General features: G+C 43.2%; 1 pseudogene; it reads right to left on the bottom strand.

Moving 5' to 3' along the window:
- Window positions 1-10,107: 10,107 nt before the first annotated feature.
- On the bottom strand, window positions 10,108-11,010 carry LOC144508675 (ubiquitin recognition factor in ER-associated degradation protein 1 pseudogene; annotated as a pseudogene).
- Window positions 11,011-12,036: the final 1,026 nt, after the last annotated feature.

Genomic DNA, 12,036 nt, shown 5'->3' with positions numbered 1-12,036 from the left:
TCCACCGTATCAAGCCCTCTCTGAATATTAAATGTTTCAATTAAATCATCTCTCATTCCTCTTAACACCAGTGCACATAAACCCATTCTACACATTTTCTCCTCATGGGATAACCCTCTCACCCTGGAATCTAGTAAATCTACATTGCATCCTCTGAGATAAATACATACTTCCTTGGGTACAGAGATTAAAACTGTACCTAGCACTCTAGGTGTGATCTCATCAAGCTCTGTTCAATTATAGCAAGACTTCCTCACCCTTATACTCCAGTCTCCTTGCAATAACAGCCTTCCTAATTGCCTGCTGAATTTGTATGGTAATTTTATTTATTTCTTGTGCAATGATAAGAAAAAATTCAAGTCTAGTCCTCAGTTGAACTAAGGTATGTGATGAGTGAGTAATTGGAGAACTACACATAGATTTATTTCAATTGCTATGTTATATTTGTCACTGCACCAGTTGAGTCACAGAATATGTCTTTTGAAAATCATTTCATCTACCAGTATTTTTCATAACTGAAAATTTTAATTAGGGCTTTAAATAACCAAAAAATACCTTTCACTAGAGGGTGAGTAAATGTGTCCATTTAATCATTTGTTGCCTCTTAATTACTTCATTAGAAGCTTGGACTACAACTTGGCATTTTTTGCCTGAAGCAATTGTTCTGTATTCATGTAAAATTTGAGTGAGTTTCTTTTGAAATAGGCAAGTGTGTGTATGTGTATGAGAAATAGCAGGGGAGTTAAATTGGATAGCCCATGAAAATGGGAAAGAGGATTATGATGCTTAGTTTGAATCTGTTGATTGTACTACAGCCACTACACCAACATTGTGCTGCCTGGTCATTAGAAATAATATTCCAAGTAGTCAGTGCTAGCTGCGCTATTTATTGACTGTGAGCTTCAGTAGGTGCACTTAATCTTAACCTCCTAGGCCCACATAAAGTTTGCTTGCGGTATTTAAAGGGGAGGATCTTAGTGGCTGGCACAAGTGTTGGCAGTTGAATCTGATGTGGGAAAGTTGTGAAGAATGTCATGAGAGAGTGAACTGAAAAATTTTCTGTTGAAGAGGTGGAAAGTGGAGGAGAGGCTCTATATCCAAAGAACATCTGCCAGACACGCACTGAAAAGGCAATGGGAGCAGATGACTGTGAAGCTGAATACTCTGAGTCTGACTCGAGGATCTAGGTCCAGTGCTTCAAGAAGTTCAGTGACCTCACACAAGTGATCAAGGTTGGTGAGTGGAACTATGCATATTCATTTATCATAGCTGCCAATTGCACCACTAACCTCATACTTTTAAATTTATCACATCCACAGCACACATCTACCCACAGGCTCTATCAATCAGGACTCGCAGCAAACATTCATACTTTACGTTGCCCTGATTCACTTAACACTGTTGCAAGCAGCTTGTAGATGAGAAATATGGAGGTGGGGCGGGGGGGGGGGGTGGGAGGGGTGACTGTTGCAAGCAGCTTGTAGATGAGGAATATGGGAGGGGGAATCCTTGAGGGCACCAGAGGTAACGCTGCCAGAGCAGGAAGAGAAGTGTTTGAAAGTAATTATGTGGCATTCACTGTCCAGAAATGAGTTCCAATAGATTATTAGGCACCAACTAATTTGAGCAGAAGCCTTGAAGTTAGTAATACATGTTTCAGCATTTGCAACACTTGATCAACTTTTGCAATTTGAAATACCTTTGTAAAGCATTGTCCCAACATCAGAAGAAATCAACCAAAAACTAACCACTCAGTAGCCCAAACCTCTGCCAACCCAACCTTTTCCAGGAGGTTCCTTTCTTCCTGTCACATCAGGTCAAGTCTTCCGGTATTCTTTGGAAAGTCACTTTTATATATTAATTTTACGGGATGTGAGCGTTGCTGGCTAGGCCAGTATTTATTGCCCATCCAGGCATTTGAGAGTCAACCACATTGCTGTGGGTCTGGAGTCTCATGTAGGCCAGACCAATGAAGGATGGCAGATTTCCTTCCCTAAAGGATATTAGTGAACCAGGTGGGTTTTTACAACAACTGACAATGGTTATTATTATGTTTTTAATTCCAGATTTTTATTGAATTCTGCCATGGTAGGATTCAACCCAGATCCCCAGAGCATTGCTAGTCCCGTGATAATGTCACTGTGCCACTGCCTCCCCACTCACTCGAATGTTCTAGCACTTCTAGCAGCGAGGCACCCTTTGGTGACTCCTTGATTCTTAAATCCCCACAAGTTCTGTCACTTTGAGCAGACAACTTTTCCCCTTGCCTCTCAGAGCAGAGTCTTTCTGCCTTTTTCAGGAGCTGTCTAAGACTGAGGACCGAACTTTTGATTCCTAGTCAAGCAGCTCAATGTTGGGACAATTACTGATTATGCAAACCTAACTTGGGAGAAAGTTTCCAGAATGGTTGCGTTTTCATTCCATGGGGTGCAGGTGCTAACTGGAGTCAAGCCTGCTGCTCTTGGAAAGAATTCAGAGGCAACTACAGGGATTGCTGGATGTTGAAGTGGGCTGGTTTAAAGTTATGCATGGGTGCTCTGGGACTTTGGCTCAGTTGTTTAAAAAACAGCAGTAAAACATAAATAGCCCTCAAACCTTCATCTCTCACACCAATTCACTACCCAGACCCCATCCATAACAATACATGCCTCCTTATGTGCTTTGCCTACCTCACCCTAACCTTTCATACTAGCCTGACAACCCATGTTCCCCATTCATCTCATAGCTCTTTATAGCTCTTATGCCAAGTCATATCAACACATGACCCCTACTTACCCCCACAGCACTTTATATCATCCATACTGACTCATGCTAATGCCTGCTCACCACCCTTTACCTTTACATCATCCATGCCAAATTATTTGCCATCCACCAAGGGCAGACTTCAGGAACCATGATGAGATTGAATAAAATAAAATTCAAAGTATTACAGAATTTGTTACATTTAAAAGAGTACTCTCATTGACAAAAGCCTGTTCCATACATTCAAATCCCTTCAAGTACTTAATCCCTTTTTTAAAAAACAAAGAAAACATTATTGTCCATCAAAGACAGCTAATCTATTTATAATTGTTAATCAAAACATAAACTTACAGCCCCCCACTGTGATAAAGATAGACTGTGGAATCAGTTGAGCAGAAATAATATAGTTATAACACTGAGACTGATGTCAATAAACATTAATGAAATTGCAAGAACCAGTTATTTTTTTTCAACTGCAAATTAGCTGTTTTCTTCTTCAAAATTTAAAAGACAAAGGATTTACATGACAACTTGACAGTTCCATAGACCATATCTATTTTTTATACACATTCATGTCTACTCTTAACAATCCCAAAGAGGTAATTTATCCCAGAGGAGTACCTTACTTCTCCAAAAGAGTAACGCATCTCTCCAAATAACTCCAGTGGACATTTTCTTCAAATGTCAAAAGACCATGAGTCATGCTTCTGAAACTTTGACCAAAATCTCTTCTGAGTCAAAGCAGCTGCTCTTTTAAAGATGTTACTACCTCCATAAACTGTGGATGGGCAAAATAGCAATCCCTCACACCCCTGGTGAAAATAGTGGGTACCCAATTCAGAGGTGGGCCTTCTGGAATCAGGGCTTTGGCACCAATTTGGCAAAACGGCGGAGCCCTTCTGATTTTACAAAAATTAATGTCGTGGAGTCTGCATGCAGAGAAACCTGCTGCCATTTTTGTGTCAAGTTGTGAAAACTAGCACATCTATGGATTTCTGAACATCTGTCCCCATGGCAACCGAATCACAAAGGCCTATCTCCAGTTCGAGCTCAAGATGATAACGAATAACGACCCCCTCTTCAGGACACCCTGTTTTGCATTAAATTCAAGGGAACACTTGAAAACATAACCGTCTCACCACATCTTGTGTTCATAACATGTTTAACCATGTAATGTTAAGAGAGGACTTTGATTGGAGTGTCAACTCTAAAGTGGCAAAGCTGTCATCAAATCAGTGTTGTGTGTTAATTTACTTCATGACCTGCCTGCTCTTCCCACATCTAGCAGACCTAGCTCATGCCCACCAATATGGCGCCAGCGTGATTCTTAGCAGAACCGTACATGTGTTGGTCCCCAAAATGGGTGCTGCTGAGCTCAATTTTGTACCAGAGACACCTACTAGAGCCTAGTGAATGCTCCTCTGTAGGTATTACAGGTCAGAAAGTTGGGGTGGGGGGGAGGGGTGGGGGGTGGGGTGGGGTGGGTGAAATGAATTATATTGGGCAACTAAAAAACCCAGAGGCGAATGTAGGCCTCTCTGATATAGTAGAGCAGCTTTAATTTCATTTCCTTTGTGATCCTCTCCAACCAGCTGCTTATGCTCTCATTTTCCAGCATCTACTCTTGCCAGGTGTTGGGTTTGTGGCCATGAGATTACCCAGGAGCCTTTGAAAAGATTTGATTTGTTAATTGTGGATGGGGTCAATGTGCTGCTTCTTTATACAAAGTTCATGTGTTGTCTGCAAAGCACTTAGAGATGGTCAGCATTCCACATTAATTTTATTGCTTTTTTTATCGAAATTTCTTGCTAAAGCATTTTGAATATTCTTTAGCCTCAGGCATGCTTTGTGGGATTCAAGAGCATTTAGCACATTATTCAGCTGATGAAAGAAAGCAAAGTTGCATTTATTATAAAACAAAAAATAAATCAAATTAATGGCAATTTAATGAACATAAGAAATAGAAGTAGGATAAGGCCATAAGGCCCCTTATGATTGCTTCCACCATTTAATATCATGGAATGATCTTCTACCGCAGCTCCATTTTCCAATTTTCCAGGACCATGAGTGGGATTCTCCCTACCCTCCAGTGGTGGGTTGGATAGTGGGTTTTGGAGGAGAATATGGTGGGAAGGCCCAAAATCAGTTTCACACAGGCATGCATATACAGAAGAATCTTCCACTGGTGCTTGTGATAGCTGGTGAGAAAATCCTCCAGAGGCTGGTGGGAACCTCCTTTTGCATCCTTTTAATGGGATGCAGATGAAGGGCCGACCGCCCCCATGCCAAATTCTCGATGATGCCGGCGGGAAAATACACCAGCATGAAACACATTTGGAACAATGTGGCGTGCAGATGTGGGGACTCACCTGAACAATGCCTCGGGCTTCCTCGGAGTTCGGTTTGGAGGCCGCCCACAGCCTTGGACCCTGGAACACCACATCTGCAGATGAACCTTCCAGATTTGATGTCCCAGAGGGGGTCCATCTTCCAGCCTCAAAGTTCCTGGAGATAATAAGAACATAAGAAATAGGAGCAGGAGTAGGCCATCTAGCCCCTCAAGCTGCTCCACCATTCAATAAGATCATGGCTGATCTGATAGTGGGTTCAGTTCCACTTACCTGTCCGCTTCCCATAACCCTTAATTCCCTTAATGGTTAAAAATCTATCTACCTGTGACTTAGACACATTTAATGAGGTAGCCTCTACTGCTTCATTGGGCGAGAATTCCAAAGATTCACTACCCTCTGGGAGAAGAAGTTCCTCCTCAACTCTGTTCTAAATTGATTCCCCCATGTTTTGAGGCTATGCCCCTGAGTTCTTGTTTCCATTGTAAGTGAAAATAACCTCGCTGCTTCTACCCTGTCTAGCCCCTTCATTATCTTATATGTCTCTATAAGATCTCCCCTCAACCTTCTAAACTCCAATGAGTACAGGCCCAGTCTACTCAATCTCTCCTCATAAGCTAACCCCCTCATCTCCGGAATCAACCTGATGAACCTTCTCTGTACCCCCTCCAAAGCTAAAATATCCTTTCTTAAATAAGGGGACCAAAATTGTACACAGTACTCTAGTTGCGGCCTCACCAGTACCCTGTACAGTTGCAGCATGACCTCCCTGCTTTTATACTCCATCCCTCTCGTGATAAAGGCCAACATTCCATTTGCTGCCTTGATCACCTGTTGCACCTGCAAACTGAGTTTTTGTGATTCATGCACAAGGACCCCCAGGTCCCTCTGCACAGTAGCATGTTGTAATTTTTCACCGTTTAAATAATAGTCCTTTTTACTATTATTCCTTCCAAAGTGGATAACCTAACACTTACCAACATTATACTCCATCTGCCAGATCCTTGCCCACTCACTTAGCCTATCCAAATCTCTCTGCAGACTCTCTGTGTCCTCCACGCAATTTGCTTTCCCACTCATTTTTGTGTCATCCGCAAACTTTGTTACCCCACACTCGGTCCCCTCCTCCAGATCATCTATGTATATGGTAAATAGTTGAGGCCCCAGCACTGATCCCTGCACCACGCCACTAGTCACTGATTGCCAACCGGAAAAGCACCCATTTATTCCGACTCTCTGCTTTCTGTTAGATAGCCAATCCTCAATCCACGCTAACACTTTACCCCCAACTCCATGTACCTTTATCTTATGCAGCAACCTTTTGTGAGGCACCTTATCGAATGTCTTCTGGAAATCTAAATACGCCACATCCACCGGTTCCCCTCTGTCAACCGCACTCGTTATATCCTCAAAAAATTCCAGTAAATTAGTCAAACATGACTTTTCCTTCATGAATCCATGCTGTGTCTGCTTGATTGAACCATTCTTTTCCAGGTGTCCTGCTATTTCTTCCTTAATAATAGATTCCAGCATTGTCCCAACTACGGATGTTAAGCTAACCAGCCTGAAGTTACATAGAAACATAGAAAAACTATAGCACAAACAGGCCCTTTGGCCCACAAGTTGTGCCGAACACATCCCTACCTTCTAGACCTACAGGGCCTCGAAAGAGACCTGCCTTTTGTCTACCTCCTTTTTTTAAACAGTGGCGTTTCATTCGCTGTTTTCCAATCAGCTGGCACCTCCCCAGAGTCCAGTGAATTTTGATAAATTGCAACTAATGCATTTGCTATTACTTCTGCCATTTCTTTTAGTACCCTGGGATGCATTCCATCCGGACCAGGGGACTTGTCTACCTTTAGTCCCATTAGCCAACCCAGCACTACCTCTTTAGTAATAGTGATCGTTTTAAGGTCCTCACCCCCTACAGTCCATGACCGTCAATTATTGGTAAGCTATTTGTGTCCTCCACTGTGAAGACAGACACAAAAAACTTGTTTAAGGCCTCGGCCATTTCCTCGTTTCCTATTATTAAATCCCCCTTCTCATCTTCTGAGGGACCAACATTTACTTCAGCCAGTCTTTTCCGTTTTATATATTTGTAAAAACTTTTACTATCAGTTTTTATATTTTGTGCTAGTTTACTTTCATAATCTATCTTTCCTTTCTTTATTGCTTTCTTAGTAGTTCTTTGTTGTTTCTTAAAGCCTTCCCAATCTTCTAGTTCCCCACTAATTTTGGCCACTCTGTATGCATTGATTTTTGATACTCTCCTTTATTTCCTTAGTTATCCATGGCTGGTTATCCCTTTTCTTACATTCCTTCTTTTTCACTGAAATATATTTTTGCTGAGTACTGAGAAAAATCTCCTTAAACATCCTCCACTGTTCTTCAACTGTCCCACTAATTAGTCTGTGTTCCCAGTCTACATTGGCCAACTCCGCCCTCATCCTATTGTAATCCCCCTTGTTCAAGCAGAGGACACTGGTTTGGGACCCTACTTTCTCACCCTCCATCTGTATTAGAAATTCAACCATATTGTGATCACTCATTCCAAGAGGATCCCTCACAAGGAGATCATTAATTTTACCTGTCTCATTACACAGGACCAGATCCAAGATAGCTTGCTCCCTTGTAGGTTCTGTAACATACTGCTTGAGAAAACTATTGCGACAGTATTCTAAGAACTCTTCCTCAAGTCCACCGCGTCCGACTTGAGTTGACCAATCAATATGGAGGTTAAAATCCCCCATGATTATTGCTGTTCCATTTTTACATGCATCTGTTATTTGTTTGTTTATAGCCCGCCCCACCTTGAAGTTATTATTTGGGGGCCTATAGACTACGCCCACCAGTGACTTTTTCCCCTTACTATTCCTTATCTCCACCCACATTGATTCCACATTTTGCTCCTTAGAGCCTATATCGTCTCTCACTACGGCCCTGATGTTATCCTTAATTAACAGAGCTACTCCACCTCCTTTTCCTTCCTGTCTATCCTTCCGAATGTTCTGATACCCCTGGATATTTAGTTCCCAGTCCTGCAACCATGTTTCTGTAATGGCCACTAGATCATACCCATTTGTACTGATTTGTGCCGTCAACTCATTCACTTTACCTGAATGCACGGAGCATTCGAAACAAAGTGTCTTTATGTTCGTCTTTCTTACCTGGACCCGATTTGTTAGTGCATTCCTTTGTTTGCATGCTCTGTCCCTTCCTGTCACAGACTGGTTATTCTTCCCCAGACCATCTCTTTGCACTGTGTTGACCACCTCCCTTCTCATGGTTGTCACCTTTTTTACTCTGCCTGAGGTTAGATTCCTGCCACCTTCTATACTCTCTGTTCTATTACATGGTCTGGAAACTTTACTAACCTCTCCTGAGCCCTTGGCTCCTTTAACTAGTTGAAAGTCCTCATCATTAACCTGCACACCTACCCTCTCCTTTACCTTTGATTTTCTAATTCTCCATACAACTGAACCCTCCCTCCCCTACTGTTTAGTTTAAAGTCCTATCTACAGCCCTAGTTATATGATTCGCTAGGACTTTGGTCCCAGCACGATTCGGATGAAGACCAACCCATCGGAACAGGTCCCCTCTTCCCCAATACTGGTGCCAATGTCCCATGAATTCAAACCCATTTCTCCCACACCAATCTTTGAGCCACGCATTTACCTCCTTAATCTTATTAACCCTGTGCCAATTCGCTCGTGGCTCAGGTAGTAATCCAGAGATTATTACCTTTTTGGTTCTGCTTTTCAATTTAGCTCCTAGCTTTTCATATTCGCTCAGCAGAACCTCTGTTCCTGTTCTACCTATGTCATTGGTACCTACGTGGACCACAACAACTGGATTTTTACTCTCCCACGCCAAGTTCCTCTGCAGTCCAGATGAGATATCCTGAACCCAAGCACCAGGCAGGCAACACAACCTTCGGGATTCTCGATCCTGGTCACAGAAAACAGTGTCAATGCCCCTAACAATACTATCCCCAATTACGACTACATTTCTTTTTTCTCCCCCCACTTGAACGGCACCCTGTACCACAGTGCTGTGGTCAGTTTGCTCATCCTCCCTGCAGTCCCCGTTCTGTCCACACAGGGAGCAAGAATCTCGAACCTGTTGGACAGGTTCAAGGACTGAGGCTCCTGGAACTCTACCTCCTGGATCCTGCTACCTGCCTCACTCGCAGCCACACCCTCTTGTCCCTGACCACTGGCTGAATTCAAGCTAGATAGTCTAAGGGGTGTGACTGCCTTCTGAAACACAGCGTCCAGGTAACTCTCCCCCTCCCTGATGTGTCGGTCGCAGTGTCCGAAGCTCAGAATCCAGCTCATCAACCCTGAGCCGGAGTTCCTCAAGCAACCAACACTTACTGCAGACATGCTCACTGGGGACCACAATGGGGTCCACCAGCTCCCACATCATGCAGGAACAACACATCACCTGACCCTCCCATCCTTATTTTGTTTGCTTTGTTTTTAAGTTTTTAAAAACTAAGAACTAAACCTACCCTGCCTTGCCCGTTTCCGCCTAAGCCCGTTGAGCCAAAGCCCTTCAGCCCTCACTCTGCCACCTGCTCACTCCGCTGCCCGCTAACGACGCTGTCTGCTGGATAGTGCCAGAGGGTGCAAAAGAAATTCATCAGGATGTTGCCTGGGGTTGAGCATTTGAACTATGAAGAGAGGCTGGATTTTTTTTTGTCAATAAACTGGTTTACCAAAGGGGTATATACAGATCAAAAGTCACATTTGTAATCACACCAGATAGCTCTCAGTAATATTTTTCATTTAACCTGCAGTGTTCAAATTTCACTCTTAAAACCAGTTAACATCACTTGTTCATGTAGATCCATCAGGAACACGACAGAGAAATCCAGTCAATGGGAGAGACAATGCAAAGAATTCCACTTGAGAACAGTAAAGCCTTTCTTAAAGGGATGAGTGAATCGCTCATTTGCAGCTTGTTTTTTCACCTCGCTCAAATGGAAAAGACTCTTCTCCCACCAGGTGTTCTAAGATTTTCTTCCTTTCTTGCGTAAAGACTGTCCTTCTCCAGAATGCAGTAAACCTATTGGCCTGGTCTTCTCCTCCCTTTGTTTGGATTGTGGGCTGTGAATTCCTGGTTAAGGTGATTTTTCTGATTTTGAACTCAGTTTGGGATTCCTCTTTTAATATATTTTGGGTTGATTTGCGTTGGACTGGGATCAACTCCTTTCTTCCCACCTAGCCGATTTCCAGCACCAGTAAATGCCCTGAATCCTAAATCAATTGGCACTAATGCAATGTGGGTCAGTCTCAATATCTGAGATGTTGTCAGACTGGTAATGTCTCTCGAGCTCTTTATATCCCAATGGAGCATAAAAATCTACTTTCATATCACATTCAATGGTTGAAACAGGTTTATCTGGTTTTGTTTCGATGACCCGAAGCTCCTAGATCTTCTCATTGTAGTTGATAACAATGACATTATCAGTGGTCAAGCATGTAAAGATCCGCCAGGCATTTTCTAATACGGCTTTGGTGTTGGTGATATCCAGGAAGTCTGGGGCCCGTGGTTGCAATTTGGAGTAAGTGGCAACCATGAGGTTCATGCTTTCTACCTGGACCAGGCCCCCTTCCTCCAGCAGCAGGTTCTGCATCATCCAATGAGGCAGATAACAGTTCCCTTCCTCTGCCACAAATTTCACGACGCCACTGTGCATCATTCAATCAGCATTCCTATTAGCAAGTTTAAAAAGCATTGGGTATGTAATATTCAGATGACTCAGTTGATCCAGAGTGGATGGTGACATTATTATTTTCCCTCCTTTATCTACATCTGATTGATTGCTGTCTGCAAACATAGAGACAGAGTAGCATCGATACTGTTTTGAGAAACGATTCCAAAATGCATTTGGAATTACTTGGTCAAACATACTGAAGGCAGACTTTGTAGTGTCATCATGCTAGGTTACTGCATGTTAATTGCTGCAGCTGTACGTTGATGCTGCATATTTGTACAAGGTCAAGCTGATAACTCAGCCGTTAACTCTTTCTCCCACCACAGAATTTGCCAGAGTTGCTGAGTATTTCCAGCATCCTCTATTATTTGTCTTAATTTGTTGATCCAGCACCTGATTGAGGTGCATAAGATTGTGTGGGGTATGGATAGGTTGGATAGAAAGCAGCTGTTCCCCTTAGTTGAAGGGTCAATGACGAGGGAGCATAATTTAAATGTGAGGGGCAGGAGGTTTAGAGGGGATTTAAGGAATTTAAAGGGTGGTGGGAGTTTGGAATGCACTGCCTGGGAGGGTGGTAGAGGTGAGAAACCTTTAACCAGTATGTGGCTGAGCACTTGAAATGTCTTAACATTCAAGGCTAAGGGCCAAGTGCTGGAAAGTGGGATTAATGAAGATTTAGTGTAGTTTTGTCAGTGCAGACTTCCAGCAGCCACAGTGTTTTTCTTTTGAGTAGATTTCCCTTGAATTAGAAATCCCTTTTCGGCAGATTCTGTGCAGAGAAACCCGGAAGTGAGATGCTAGTTCCAACGCTCAGTTAGCGGGCAGCACGGTAGCACAGTGGTTAGCATTGCTGCTTCACAGCTCCAGGGACCTGGGTTCGATTCCCGGCTTGGGTCACTGTCTGTATGGAGTTTGCACATTCTCCTCGTGTCTGCGTGGGTTTCCTTCGGGTGCTCCGGTTTCCTCCCACAGTCCAAACATGTGCGGGTTAGGTTGATTGGCCATGCTAAAAATTGCCCTTAGTGTCCTGAGATGCGTAGGTTAGAGGGATTAGTGGGTAAATATGTAGGGATGTGGGAGTAGGGCCTGGGTGGGATTGTGGTCGGTGCAGACTCAATGGGCCGAATGGCCTCTTTCTGTACTATAGGGTTTCTATGATTCTATGAAAGAGCCTGGGTAAATCCCACTCTAGCAGAAATCAGCTTCCTGACAAGTTAAAGG

Source organism: Mustelus asterias, chromosome 1 (assembly GCF_964213995.1).
Source record: "Mustelus asterias chromosome 1, sMusAst1.hap1.1, whole genome shotgun sequence".
NCBI classification, from domain to species: domain Eukaryota; kingdom Metazoa; phylum Chordata; class Chondrichthyes; order Carcharhiniformes; family Triakidae; genus Mustelus; species Mustelus asterias.
The sequence above is the reverse complement of the archived record's forward strand: the minus strand, read 5'-3'. Positions and strand labels throughout refer to the sequence as shown.